The sequence below is a fragment of the Phasianus colchicus genome, chromosome 4 (assembly GCF_987193195.1).
Source record: "Phasianus colchicus chromosome 4, bPhaCol1.hap1.1, whole genome shotgun sequence".
Taxonomy (NCBI): Eukaryota; Metazoa; Chordata; class Aves; order Galliformes; family Phasianidae; genus Phasianus; species Phasianus colchicus.
The window spans coordinates 10,492,843-10,506,848 of NC_143439.1; the positions used below are offsets into that span (position 1 = coordinate 10,492,843).

Here is a 14,006-nt window from a genome sequence, read left to right on the forward strand (position 1 = left end):
AATTTGAAAGCAACTTTCTCAAGCGGACCATTATTTGGAGATGCAGGAAAGGTAAGAAACAATAAATAAATAAAAAATTCAATGTATTCAAAAATGAAGTTTTTGGGAAATATGAAGAAAAAAATCAATATTGGACTCAATATACATTGTAAGAGGAATGTAACATTTTGATGCGTAGTGGAAATGCAAAGTCAAGGCTTAAAACCACTGATGGAGCAGCTGGTGGGAAGACAGTGTCAACCCAGGGGAGCTCAGGTGCATGCAATGTTCCTGAGTGACCAGAAGGGATGGAGCCAGGATCCACCCCTTCCCAGACCTCATTTAAAGGTTGGCAGTGGAAAGGATACTGTTTTTTGCTGGTGCTCTTAGTATACCTGAAGCTTTCTGAAGGTAAGTAGTTTTTTTTTTCCTTCTTTGTTTCTATAGCTATTGTATTTTGGCTTATCCTCACTTGCTGTTTTCTTGGATTTTGCCACCCTGCTTTTACTGCTGTGTTTTCCATTTCATTACAGTATGATAACTTAAGGTGCTTTTCATGGAAAAAATAGATGTCTCTCTGATTCCTTTGGAAAAGATCATGGATTAAGCACTTAATAGAAACTAGTGTTCTTTTCATTTCTTTTACTGTTAACTTTATTTACCCAGAAAACATTTCTTAGATTTGGAAAACTTTCTTTTCCTAGAACAGCTCATGTGAGGTTGAGTACAGATTTTCTCTTTTTCCTCCCTTCTAGAATCATAGTAAAATGAAGCCTTTTAGGAGTGGTTGCTCTTAGGAGCTCTGAGAAGCTGCCCAGCCTTTGTCTTGGTTTTGCTTTCTCCCCTACCTGTCACACTATCCCCAGCATGCAATGTAGATTTAAGGTACTTGGCTCACACTTCTGAGGTTTTGCTTGTTAACAACAAATGTGCAGGAGGTAAATCCTACCTGGGTCTGGTGGGTCGGAAGCTCCATATGCATTTTATGCAGAGTGGGTGAGTTATTTTCTGTTCATAAACAAATGCTGTAGTTTCAGAACAGTGCAGCTGACTCCAACAGAATTTTTCTGGATTTGTTACTGGGGGACAAGAACAGAATCTGACCTAGCATGTGAAATAGAGATAACCCTTACTTGTGTAAGGCAATTTACTGGGTATTTCTTCTCTTGCTTTCTCTACAGTTATCTTCTTTACAAAAATAGTGACAGTTGCATAGGTTAATTATCCTAAAATAATATTTATTCTAAAGACTGTTATATTCGTTAAGAATTTATCTATAAGCACTTGACTAAAAAAGCCAATACACTCTGGAATTACTTTTACGCACCTACCAAATTTTCCTTTTTAAAAATTATCTGTATTTTTCCCTTTCTTTCTATATGTGCTTTACTTCTACAATCACTGGCTGTATGTGGTTCTGATCTAAGATACGGAGATAGCACGACAGCAGCAGAACAGTAGGACAATTGCAAACAAATACATAAAGCATAGAGTTAAATATTTCAAGTGTGGAATATCCGTAAAAGTAATCCTGGAGCTTCATGAGAGTAACATCCATTAAATTCAGTGGAATACTTGCATCTATCCATGTGGCCCAGAAATAACTGAGGAAGGAGCAGAGTATAGTTCTGAAGCCAATCTACTGATAGATAAATGGATAGAAGTTAGTTTTTAAAAGAATGGGCTTGACTTCTCATATGACCTGATATATGACTAAAATTATTGAAAATATGTTCCTCTTTGAATGAATAATACTTCACTCTTGTATGGGGTCTGCTGGTGAAGATTTCAGTTTGTGCTAAACACCTCAATTAATTAAAGGCTAGTCTGTCCTAGACACAGAGTAAACTAGACAGTGGTCTGAGAAACAATCAAAGAAAATATGGTTCCTTCCTAAGGTTTTTGACCTTTTCCAGGCCAACAATTTCAATGATTCCAGTTTTTTCCAAACTAATCCTATGGCGCATAAAAAAAAGAAAAAAAAAAAAAAAAACCAAAAAGATTTTCCACAGTGCTTCCCCCATGTTAAGTTGTCTTGGTCAAAGTAAAGTAAAATTATATTTTATGGCTAGAATGGCACATTGGTGTTGAAAAGCCAGTTATAGCTTGGGACCAAATCTAACAAACCTGTGAGGTCAATGAAGGGGATTACGGATATTTAACAAGTGAGTTGGATCCATGCAAAGCGATGCTCCCAAAATTGTGTCAGGTCAGTGAATCATCTGGAACTAAAACCTGTTGCCCTCACCACCAATCACCGTATGCTAGTTATTTTCATTTGTTTCATTTACTTTACAAAGCAAGGCAGAAGAAATAACCCTTGGCAGAATGTACAGCCCCCTTTAAGCAGTGAACATTATTAGCTCTTAGCTAGTCTATTTCTGTTACATACAAGTTTCTCCAGGACAGGCAGGGTCAAAATCCAAAATATATCAAAGATCAGGAAATGAGAAATAAGAGACATACTCAGCTAGGCATATATCGAGCTCTCCAAAATAGTCTTTGTACTACTGCTTTAAGTTGCAGTATGGGAAAAGAATATACCATTAAGCAGTGATGATTTTAGATTAATCATTTTCCCTAAGCCAGGCTGCAGTATCATCTGTAGACAAGAGACTGCTATTTTTGAATGGCATCAAATTGTGAATTTAAGCACAGTGGGTAGGAAAATGCTGCAAAGGGTTTTGCAAGTGATTGCTCATCTTTGTAGTAAAATATATCCTTTTTGAAGTCCTGCTGTGACCAGCATAAAAAGATCAGGGGTGAGTGTCTGCATGTGGTCTGCCTATGTGTAGGAAACAGAAGTAAAATCATTGTCCAATGTAAGCTTGGTTATGTTACAGGTACCTGAATAAGCCAATGCAAAGTGGTGCTACAAAGTTATCCTCTAAGTTAAACTTATCTGAAATAGAGGTGGCTAAGACTATATAGTGTTTGCTGATTAGAGCAGGGGTCAGCAAGTGTTCAAACAATGGATGTCAGAACTGTGTTTTTCTTCCTTAAATTAGAGGAAAAGAGCAACAGGAAGAACTTGGCACACTCCCCCTGAAAGCCAGAAGTTTTACCCTCTTGGGGAGAATTGCTACCAATTAGCTGACTGCTGGCATCTTTCCTCCATGACAGACAAGAGCTCCTTGCTTCTAGTTCAGAGCCATACACCAGCCCCACTTTCAGATGCCTCTTTTGTGCTGCTACACCTGTCTAAGTAGCACATACATAAGCTATTCAGAGCTGCTTGTTTGATGTCTTGAGCAGTGACTATTTTTTTCAGACCTAGATTTTGCCAGAAAGTGTTTGATGTGGTTAATCTACTGTTACTAGCAATAACATTGCTCTTGATGCATGGATGGAGTATGGTGTGAAAAACAGATGTGTTCTGGAAGCCTTTAGTTAGTTTATCTCAGTTAGGTCCCTGGTGATTACCCTGCAGGAAGAAGAGAGGGTTGAAACATCATGGCACAGGGCACCAGGTTCCAGCACTCTAATGTTTTGTTAGTGTGTATGTCAGATACCCACTAAAAAGCTGTGAAATTTCCCTTACCAACTTTATTTTTTATGCTCACAGCTTTTCTGTGCTGCATATATTAGACCACTGGAGGTCTAAGTTAAAGTAAAATAATGCTGCTGAACACCATGACAGGCTTGCACAAACCATGCCTTCAGTTATCAGCTCCTCCTGTCATACAGGTCTGAAGCCACTCCCAGTGCCAAGGGGAATGGCCAGCAAATGGAAGAAAATGCAGTTTCTAAAAATGATTATTTTGTTGGTGTTCACACTTTAAGAACGATCTTTTCAAGCTATAAATACCTACTTTTTTTATGAAAGAGAGTATATGTTAAAATTGCAGTTTGAATGATTTCCTTTAGTTTTCAAGTGTTGAGTTTTCTTTAGACAAGTGTTGTACCTTGTTGGGTACCTCCTCTTGCTGTGAATTTGCATGGCATACATTAGAAGATTCTATGTATGCAGCTGCAAAAGAAAATGCATATTAAATGAGAAAGAATTCACATAATCATTTTATCAAGCTACCAGTGATAAGGTATCATAGCTTGCTGCTTCATGCTGGCAGGCATTTATGCATTTTCAGTTTTTTAGATGCTGCAAATGGAGCCAAAAGCTATTTCAAAGGAGGATGTGAACTGCTGTGTGAACTACACCACCACAGAGCTCTAAGGACTTCATTTTCCATTGCACCAAGCCTTTTAATTTTCACCCTGCAAAGTAAATAAAATGCTATCATGGTTTGAGAGAAAGTTATCTTCAATATAAAGGGATGTAAATTAATTACACCAGGGGAGGGCAATGTAAATGTGAACTCAGCTGTTTTCTGCCAATTCTTTCCTTTGGAAAATGAGAAAATTGGGAACAGCTGGCCATTGGCAGGGGGACTTTTTAGTCATTGCTGTTTGAGAAGACACAGTTCTTGCTTCTGAATGGTGAGGTAAGAAAAAATAGAGGATTAAATTCAGAAGAAAATTAGATTTGTTGGAGTTTTTGGAAGGGTCTTAAAGAAGATTGATGACATTTTGTTTGTGAATAGGGAATTGTTGCAGCTTTCTCTTAAGAGAGGGAAACCAATAGTCTGTATTTTAATTTCAGGGGGTGTTTGGGGGTGGGGTGGGGGGGTTATGTGCCATAGATCTGCATTTCTGTGGAGTTTTTGTCATTTGAGAAATTTTCTAATATTTCTTTTTCCTGGCTGTCAATAATGTGCTTTAAATCAGGCCTGATTCTTGAAATTCCAGACTTAAAGGAAATGTGGGAATGCTGCAATAGCAAAACCCTGTTGGGGAATAGGGAATGTTGTATTGCCTGTGTTTCAGCTTGTCCAATGACTTTATTGTTTCAGACAATAAGCTAACTGCTGGTTTGACCTTCCACCTTCTGTCCCAGAAAAGTGTTGCCAAAAGATATTCAAGTATTTTTGCCTTTTGAGATGAAGCAGAGCAGAGTAATTTATTTATTTATTTGGCAGAGGTTAAGCATCCAACATCTAGTAATAAGGCTTTTGGCCGGAAAGATGGCAAACAGCAGTGGTCCTATTAAAAACTATGGCTTCTGCCTTGTGTAAAGGCTAGTAGAAAGACTTAAAGCCTGCTGAATTTGTACTAACAGAAATAAAAGAATAAGTCAATAGATGCCTTTTATGTTGTATAGTCACTTATGTGGGCGCAACATTAGCAAAAAATGACATCTGATTTTTTTTTAAGGCTGCGGCCCCCACAATTTTTAATACTGAATGTGAATATGTCTTGGAGAATATGATCGTATTTAGGGCTGGGCATTGTTGTCAAATGAGGAAGATGACTTGATGCAGTGGTTTTGCAAGCTCTGAAATAGCTTGTGTGACATAATGTTAAAATAAAACCACTCCATTATCATGTTCGGAGCAGTTGAGGAAGTTTGTGTCCAACATATTTGTATGAGTTAATATGATGTTTCCAAGGTTATATTAATGATAGAATCAAGTTTGCTGTCCTGTGAAACTCTGGTTTTTCCTGTTTTTTATTTTTTATAAAACACAAGAAAAATTCAAGAGAACAACTGACAACAACAAAACAAACTGCACAGCATTAAATTAAGAGCTTCAGAGAAAATGCCATTGAAAAAACTGAGTTCACTTTCTGGAATATTTAAGACTGACTTTTTCCCAATTTCAGGGGGAGAAAAAGTGAAATTACTGTTCAGATGCTGATGATACGAATCTTAGACCTTGTGCTTAGAACAACATCTGAGTTATGTAACTTTGTTACAATCATTCCCTACTGATACCACAAACAATAAATACTGCAGAAGTGTAAAGGAAGCAAATCTATCTATCTTTCAGCAGGAGGTGCAGTCTGTGCAGCACAGAACTTTGTTTTGGTGGGGAGTTTTTCTTATTATTTGCATTACTACTCATTTGTTATTCGGTGTGCAGTATGATACTAACTCTGTGATCTTTTTGCCTGTGCTTCCGGATTGTTTTTGATCACTGCCTTTTGATGAAGTCTGCAGTTGTTATGGATAACTGAGGAAGTGTTTTACACTTCTCTTCAGTCTTTTCTAGTAAGGTATGCCTCAGTTTCACCTCTGCTTTATTATCTATACAGCTGTTCCTGTTCTGGGTGTTACATGTTGGCAGTGGCCTGTGTAGGCCCCTCTGCCCTGTAGTCCTGGCACTCACAGAACAAGCTGTAAAGTGAAAATATTGGTTCACTCAGTACTTGATATTTTCTGGTTACCTCACAGTGCCTGGTTCAGTTCTCTTGCTTCTTTTGTGTTTTTTTTATAGCTGTGCTGTAATGCGTATATTGGGTATAAATCACCATTAAATCAGCAGGGTAACTTTTTGCAAACATTCATCATAAGTGTAAGTAACAAGGTGTGAGGCACTGACAGCCAAACTGTAGTTCACGGTCACTGATTCTCTGTTTGTTAAGAGGCTGACAGAGTTCACAGGCTTCAATTCTGTGCAGTAATCTACAGTGACACTTAGGCAGGAAGCTGTACCAGCCAAGTTCAGTCTTGTTTCGAATGTGTTTTTGGTAATTTTCATTTGGTGCTTTAGGTTCTGGTTCAGTGCCAGGAGCATCCTTTGGTTTCAGGCAGGGTTGTTGGCTTTGCTTTATGAGGAGGATGGTGGCTTTAAGGGGTATCTGTTACCAGCCACTAATAACACTCCATGCTTTTGTTAAGATTTGCTTCTAGAATTACTACTTCATGTTCGAAGAAGTTTTTTTTGCTGTATTATGGCTGTTACAGAGAAGCAATGCAATTATCCTACACAGCCACTCATTCTGGCTATCCTGAGAGGGAGTGGGCTTAGATCTTTACCCTAGCCACACCTCAAGAGGTGTTTCACTCGGGAATGCAGATTACTTGAGATAACTTTCACCCTGCCTTTGCTGCTGTGCCTGTATCCAACTACTCTGCATCTTTTAAAAAGGTTAGTATGACAGACCCAATTATTTGGTGCACGTTAACCCCTTTCCCTTGGTAAATGGTTAGGCATAACACTGATAAAATTGAACGCAAAAAGCTTCTTGGAAGCAAATAATTTTGCCCACCTAACTGTGCTCTGAGCAAAGGCCTAAAACATTGAAGTTTTCTGTTTTCTCTTGCTTAGATTTTTGCCTTTCCTTGAAACTTTGGTAAATTTCCATGAACCCTGTGTGCTGGGAGATGCAGATTGTATGCTGCAGCTTCTCCACCAGAGAGAGACTGCTCAAGCTGCTGACAGTCCTTTAAATCCTACTTCTTTTTTTCATCCTGGAGTTAGTGATTTAGTGCTCTCTTTGATCCTGGGCCTTGGCCTGGAAATAGTAAGCCTTGCTAGCTGGATTGGAGCAGAGCAGGGATATTCCACTGTAGCTCCATGTGCTGTTCCCCTGAGAAGCCCTCAGTCTGTCACAGTTTAATTTCTTGTTTCCTCCCTCACCTTCTTATCCTCATCCTTTTTACTGAGCAAGAGACCCTCAATTTGATTCTACACTCAAACAGAATAATATCAGACCAGGAAGCTTAGCTATACTTAACATTTATAAGATGTAATAACAAGAGGTCATGTGTAGGAGTAGGGGTGGTAGCTGCTAGTCTTGCAGAAAAGGACAGACTTTCAAAGACACATTTTGGATTTGGAAAATATTTTTGGGAGAATACCGGTAAACAATAGGGAAACTGCCTCAGTAGGTGATTGCTTTTGATTATTCTGCTACTCGAGTTGTCTATTAAAGGCTGGGCTTCAGGTGCTGCTTTCCATATGCCAGAATGTGTTGAATTACACAGCCAAGTAGCTTCATCAGGGTAGTGTCTCATGCTCTGGTGCAAATTTGCACTGCTTTTTTGAGAATGCTTTTATGGCTCATCTGCTGCTTTCTGATGCATTTATCATGAAGCACAGGTATATGTAGGTTAAAATTGTCAAGCCTGGATGGATGTAGTTAGCTGTCTAAAACCTATATCCAGGCCCTTGAAGAAAACCGATTTTCAGAGGTAGGGAGTAGTGAAACATATTTGAAGTTGTTTTGGGCTCAATACTTTTGAACATCAGATGATATTTTTATGCTTAAGTGTAATTTTGAGCTCTGAAAACTTCGTGTGATGGAGTTTTAAACTATACAACAATCTCAAAACATTTTGGAGGAGGAATAAAACTCTTACGCTTTTCAGTAGGGCGAAGAAGATAGGAGAGTCTTCTGAAAAGGGATCTTTTAGTGATATCTTGTCTTAACATAGAAGTCTAATCTAAAAATCTGACTGCTTCCTTCCTGTGCTCTGCAGTATGACCTGCCATACAACAAAGCCTTGCCTGAGAAAAAAGTGCATGGTCAAGATGATTGTTTTGATAACAGCTTGTATGCTACAAGATATTACAGTTTCACTACTGAAATAACTAAGCAGGTGCTTCTGTAGCACATTTAAGAGCATTTCATTTGGAGAGAAACTGCAGAGTAAACCTGAACTGTATTCAGTTCTTCAGGGAGCACAGAGAAAGAGACGGACTGTAGAACTCCATCTGGTTAAGTTCTCCTTGTTTCCTGCCTACCACATCCCTTGTCATTGGTGGCACTCTGATATCAGCTCATACGCCAGCAGGATCTTTTCTGCTGTGTATTATAATATGGAACATTAAAAATGGAACAAGAAAACATTATGAAGAAATTAATGTTGTTCAGAAGCAAAATGAAGTTTGAGATAATCTGGCTCATTTCCAAATTTAAAGGGGAGTTTCACTTCATTACAATGGCTTGCTCAATGTGAGCACAATTCTGCAAATACTTATGGTTGAACACCTTTACCTGTATGTGTAGTCCCATCAAGCTAGATCTTTGTCTATTGCTTTTTATTGCTTAAGTGTTTAGACCTGACCAACTCTCATGCGTCTTCTCAGGCTTTTCCTTTCTGTTTCTATTTAATTTAAAACACAAATATTTGGTTAGCTCCACCCTTCTGCTTCCAACTTTGTCTAACTCGGTCTTGACTTAAATCTTTTGGAACTAATCTCTTGTATTGTCCAGATAACTGTAGGTGATTACAGGAGGCAATAATGAATGTTTTCATGTAGAGAACTTGAACGTTGTAGAAAATGTTACTGACTGGGCTGAAGTAATCTAGTGTACATTGGCTTCATTTGTTTTTGTGTATGGTGGCATAAGAATTGCTTATACAGCCTCACTCACAGATTGAATCACAGCATGGCCGGGTTGGAAGGGACCTCAAGGCTCATGAATCTCCGACCCCCAGATTGGGTCCAGCTGCGGTGCAGAAGTACTGCGGGTGGCACCAACTCAAGACAGAAGCACTAGGATTCATTTAGAGGAGAAGCGAGGTATTTATTAGCTCATCCCAAAGGCTCTGCCGCGCTCCGGGGATGCCCGAGGCTGTTCTGAGAGCACGGGGACTGCTAAGCCCGCTTATGCACGGCTGAGCGGCGATCCTTCCGCCTCGAGAGCAGCGCGGAGCGCGAGGTGAAGCCCCCGGGGCGCCTGGTCGCCTTGAGGGGCTGCTTCCATCCCTCCGCCCCAAACTTCTGCGGCTCTGAGCACGAGCGCGGCGACTCGCCCCGCTTCCCGCTCCGGGCGCGGGAAGTGACAAACGCTTCCCCGTCGCGCCCGGGCCGCCCGGCTGATGGAGGCGGAGTCGCTCCGCCCGGCTCAGCCCAGCCGCCCGCCGAGGGACCGCCGCCTGCCGGGCCGCCCCCCGGGGCCGGGCGGGCTCCCGCCGCTGGCGCGCGGCAGAGGCGGCCGCGGAGGCCGGGCTCCCTCTGGGCGGCGGGAGGTGAATGGCAAGCGGCGGCTTCTCCCTCCCACACCCCAGTGTCGGTCTCGCCTCCTCCGGCAGCAGCGGCGGGTCACCTCCGCGCGGCCGTGCCGCCCGCCTGCCGCAGGGCTCCGAGCCACACGGGCTGCGGTGACATTGGGAGGAGACTCGGCCGAGGGCGGCGCCGGGGGCAGGAGCGCCGGTGCTCGCGGCGAGCGGGAGCCGCGACTCGCCTTCGCGGCGGGGCGGGCGAGCCCGGCTCCGGGTGTCGAGGCGCTCAGCCCTTCGTTTCCTCTCGCCGCCGCCGCGCTGGAGGCTGCGGACTATAAATAGCAGCTCGCCGAGCGCCACGCGCACGCAGCGGGGGAAAGCGCCGCGCAGGTCGCGCCGCCGCCGGGCAGGTAAGAGCCGTCGGGGCACGGCGGGCGGGCGGGGCGCTTCGGTTCCTCGTTTCCCCGCTGGGAACGTCAGGAGAGATTAAAAGCCGGGAGCGGTGCTGCCGAAGTCCCTCCCTTTTATTCCCTTATCAAGTTTCTTAAGGCTACAGCCCGCCGGGCGTGCGCGGCCCTGAGCCGGGGCTGAGAGCGCCCTCGGCGCTGCCCGTGGAGGGGCGACGTGCGGTGGAAGCGGCAGGAAGGTGTCGGGAGAAAGAAGTTGAGCGGAGTTGCGGCTTGCGATGCTGCCGGCCGGGAAAGGCGGCGGGGACGGGCCTGCGGGGTGAGAAGGGATGGTGTTTAATGCGCGAGGCAGCGCAGCTCTTGTGCTTTTTTCCCCGAAATGCCATTCCCGAATGGAAGCGGGAATGGCAGAGCTGGTGCTTTTCTCTCTGCCTGCTCCTCCAAGCTAACCCGGTGCGCTGTTTGCAATGCAAATAATTGCACGAGGTCTTCGTGGAGCTGTTTTTTACGTTTATTTTTTTTTCCATCTGATGTGCAATTAATCTGATGCTTCTGTTCGTCTTCAGAATAAATTGATTTGTTTACTTGCCCCTTAATGATGTGTTAAAATGTCTATCCCCAAACCAGGCCATACGTATGCTGTTTAAATCTGGCTTTGAATCTCAAAATGAGGCTCATTTTTGGTCTCGGCTGGTCTACAGGCCCCCCCTCTATCTGTACTTCAGTGTCTAACATAGCAAAAATGATGGGGGAAAATGTCTGTGTCTCTCAGACTGCATGCAGGCAAGAGTTTGTGTAAAGATTTGGTTATTGACAAAGCCCTGCTTCCTGTTATGTGTTTTACAAGTGAGATAATCTCTGACAGGGCAGTGTTTCAAACATTTGACTTTAAATGCTTTGCTTATTTAAGTTGAGGTAGATTTAAGACCCGACATGTATCTCAGGCTTCAGTTTAGTGTGTATTCAGTGAGATTTGTGCATGTGAGTCCTTCCTACCGTCTGTGTGGGGCTGAATACCGCTCGCTGTTTACATGAAGCTAAATATGAGGAGGAAATCAGTCCTGTGAGATTTTTGCAGTCCTGATGACATGGATGGGAGCACAGGGCAGTGTTACTACTTCAGAGTCCTTGTTTTTCGTTTTTCTATTTTTTCCTTTCTCTCCCTTTTTCTGGCAGTGTCTCTATAGTGCTGAACATCATCTACCTTGAAAAATAAAGCTTTTCTTTTACTTGCAAGTCTTCAAGTTCCAGTTTTCCATGTGTTCCTCTAACCTTACAAGTGCTGATCTCTGTTTTGGCCTGGTTTCTCTAGAGAGCTGTATCTGGAAGGTATCATAGAATGGCCTGGGTTGAAAAGGACCACAATGATCATCTAGTTTCAACCCTCTGCTATGTGCAGGGTTGCCAGCCACTGGACCACGCTGCCCAGAGCCACATCCAGCCTGGCCTTGGATGCCTCCAGGGATGGGGCACCAACACAAGGTTGCCTTAGTTTTCACATCAGAGAATTGTGGTTAAAGCTATCAATCTGGCTGCAGGTAGCGTGCTTATTAATTTGTCTCAAGAGTTAGCAAACTGTATTCCCTTGCTCTTCAGATTTGTCAGGTTTACAGTGAGTAAGTTCTTACTTGACCATGCTTATGCATTTCAGCCATGGGTTTTAAAATGTTAATTGTCAGTACCTGTGGAGTTTCTACTTTAAGTAGCAACTGTTTCCTTCTTTTAAAGTGTTTTAGATTTAAGTTCTGAATTCCTTCTGAATCCGGAAGAGGCCGAGCAGGGCTATTCTTTCATTTACAGTAGTTTCAAGCCTGTAGCTGCAGGGGAGGTTAATATTGATTTCTATAGATAAGGATGCTAATAGGCTTTTTGCCTCACCTAATGAACTAAGCCTCTTCTTCCTGTTCCTCGGTGACTTTGCCCTGTATTTTCCTTTAGGTTGTTTTTAGTGTTGAAGAAGGCTCTGTCTAATGAAAATTCAGAAGATGTAAGCTAAAGATGCTTACTCAACATAGTACTGTGTCAAACGTGGTAAATGGGATGCTGTTTGTCAAGTTCATTTCTTTGGCAGATAGAATTAGTCCTCAGTTGCCTTGTGCCATGGCATTAAAAATAAAATCCGTCTGTGTTTTTGTGGTGAATATTTTTCCTCTTGTTGTTATGTAGTTTGTTTGTATGCAGTTTTACCCTATGCTATTACCTCAGTGAACACACAGCCTGATTACAGTAGTGAAGTCGGTCTGTGCTTTGGCTGGGAGCACTGATTTAACAGCATTTTTCTCCTCAACTTCCCACATATACATAACCAAAGCACTTTCATTTTTATCAATTTGCTTAATTCTGTTAGCTGTACAGCTGCCAATAGGAGTTTGCTTGTTGCAAAAAATGCTCATTTGGCAAACAGAGTGCAATCTCTTAATAAGAGACACTAAGAAGTCTTAATTTGTTTTGTAATTGTAAGAGGTGGCTGTCTAAAGGAAAATTAAGGAGTAACTCTGGAAAATGAGCTTTTATTGTGTTTCGACTGTTTTTAATGTACCATCAGGTTTTTGTATGTAGTTATTCATAAACAATGATCTAGTGTATTCCAGCAATATTAATAGGATGCACTATGCTTAAAGTATTTCTGTTAAGAAAGTGACTCAGAAACATGACGGCGGGCATAAATGGCCAGGTGCTAAATGTGACTTGGTATCTTGCTGTATTTAGTGCAGTGCAAATGGAGCATTAAGCAGAGTGTCAACACTGTGGTTTTGTGCAGAGTTTCTATTACAGCAGTAATCTTGCTGCTTTGCCTGGGTTTTGTTTGCTTTGTGTGTGTGTGGACAGCTAAAGAAAACAGGTAGGAACTGAGTTGTATAGGATGAAGTTTCATCTGATATGATGACATGATTGGAATAAATCTCTTTAATGAGTTATTCCAGTTTACATGCACAGAATTCAGCCCACAGAAGTGGGATCTATACTGTATTTGATGTTCAGAATAAGACAGTCTGCTGTTTTAACAGTTAGCTGATGCACTTCCTGATTGAAGATTATGATAAATTTTTAAATTAATAATCAGGAAGTTGGACATATGAGAAGCAAAATACCTTCTCGCTTTACCCAAGTTTGTGCTTCCCTCTCTCTGAAATGCAGCTACAGAGCTGTGCTACATCTGGGACTTGTACCACGACTGACAGCAATTCACTAGCAGTGTGGCTGCTGTAGAACGACCATGTGATGGAGCCTTTCTGTTAGCTGGAAGTGATAAAAATGGCTATGTTGCCTTTGTGGGGGAAATTGTCCACGCAGCTATCTTGCTTGCAGTTCTGCACCACAGCTCTTCGTGCTAGAGCTCTGTGATCAGCTTCACGAGGCAGTGATCCAGTGATTAAACCTTGCAGTAAAGATGCAGGATGTACACAATTAGGCAACATTTATTTTTTTAAAGGGTGTTGAAGTAATCACCTGCTCTTGAGAAATACTCTTTAATTTTGTCTACAGCTTCTGTACAAGCACAGATGCTAAAGCAGCAGTAATTTAGCTTTCACTTGGTGAGTCTATATTAAATATTTTTCCAAGTGAAGCATATGTGATGGAAACATAAGCATATACTTTTTATCTGTTGTGTCTCCAGGATTTTTTCCTCTTTCTACTCTTGGTGTCAGATGGCTTTTGAACTTATAGTATTCAACGGTATTGTTTAAGCATGTTACTGTAAATTACTTAAGGAAAAAACTATAGTTTCCAACAAATATATAGTAACAGTAATGTCTACAATTCTCTTCGGTTTTGGTTACCTCTCATACTGACAGAGCATTGGAGACTTGGAGCATAGGAGCGTAGGCTTCACTAGGTGGCAGTATAAAATACTAAGAAACCTTCAGTCATTTGAATTTTTAAAC

The 14,006-nt window shown here is 41.9% G+C and overlaps 1 protein-coding gene across 18 annotated transcripts in view; it reads left to right on the top strand.

The window, feature by feature from the left end:
- Positions 1 to 346: 346 nt before the first annotated feature.
- Positions 347 to 14,006, top strand: part of INPP4B (inositol polyphosphate-4-phosphatase type II B) — a 327,844-nt gene continuing 314,184 nt past the window's right edge. For 17 of the 18 annotated variants that reach the window (XR_016465803.1, XM_090138627.1, XM_031588826.2 and 14 more), the window contains exon 1: positions 9,713 to 10,122. The gene's annotated coding sequence lies outside the window, so the exon portion shown is untranslated. Of the gene's footprint in view, positions 391 to 9,712; positions 10,123 to 14,006 lie in introns of those variants that run through there. The other variant, XM_090138618.1, reaches the window with a different exon arrangement.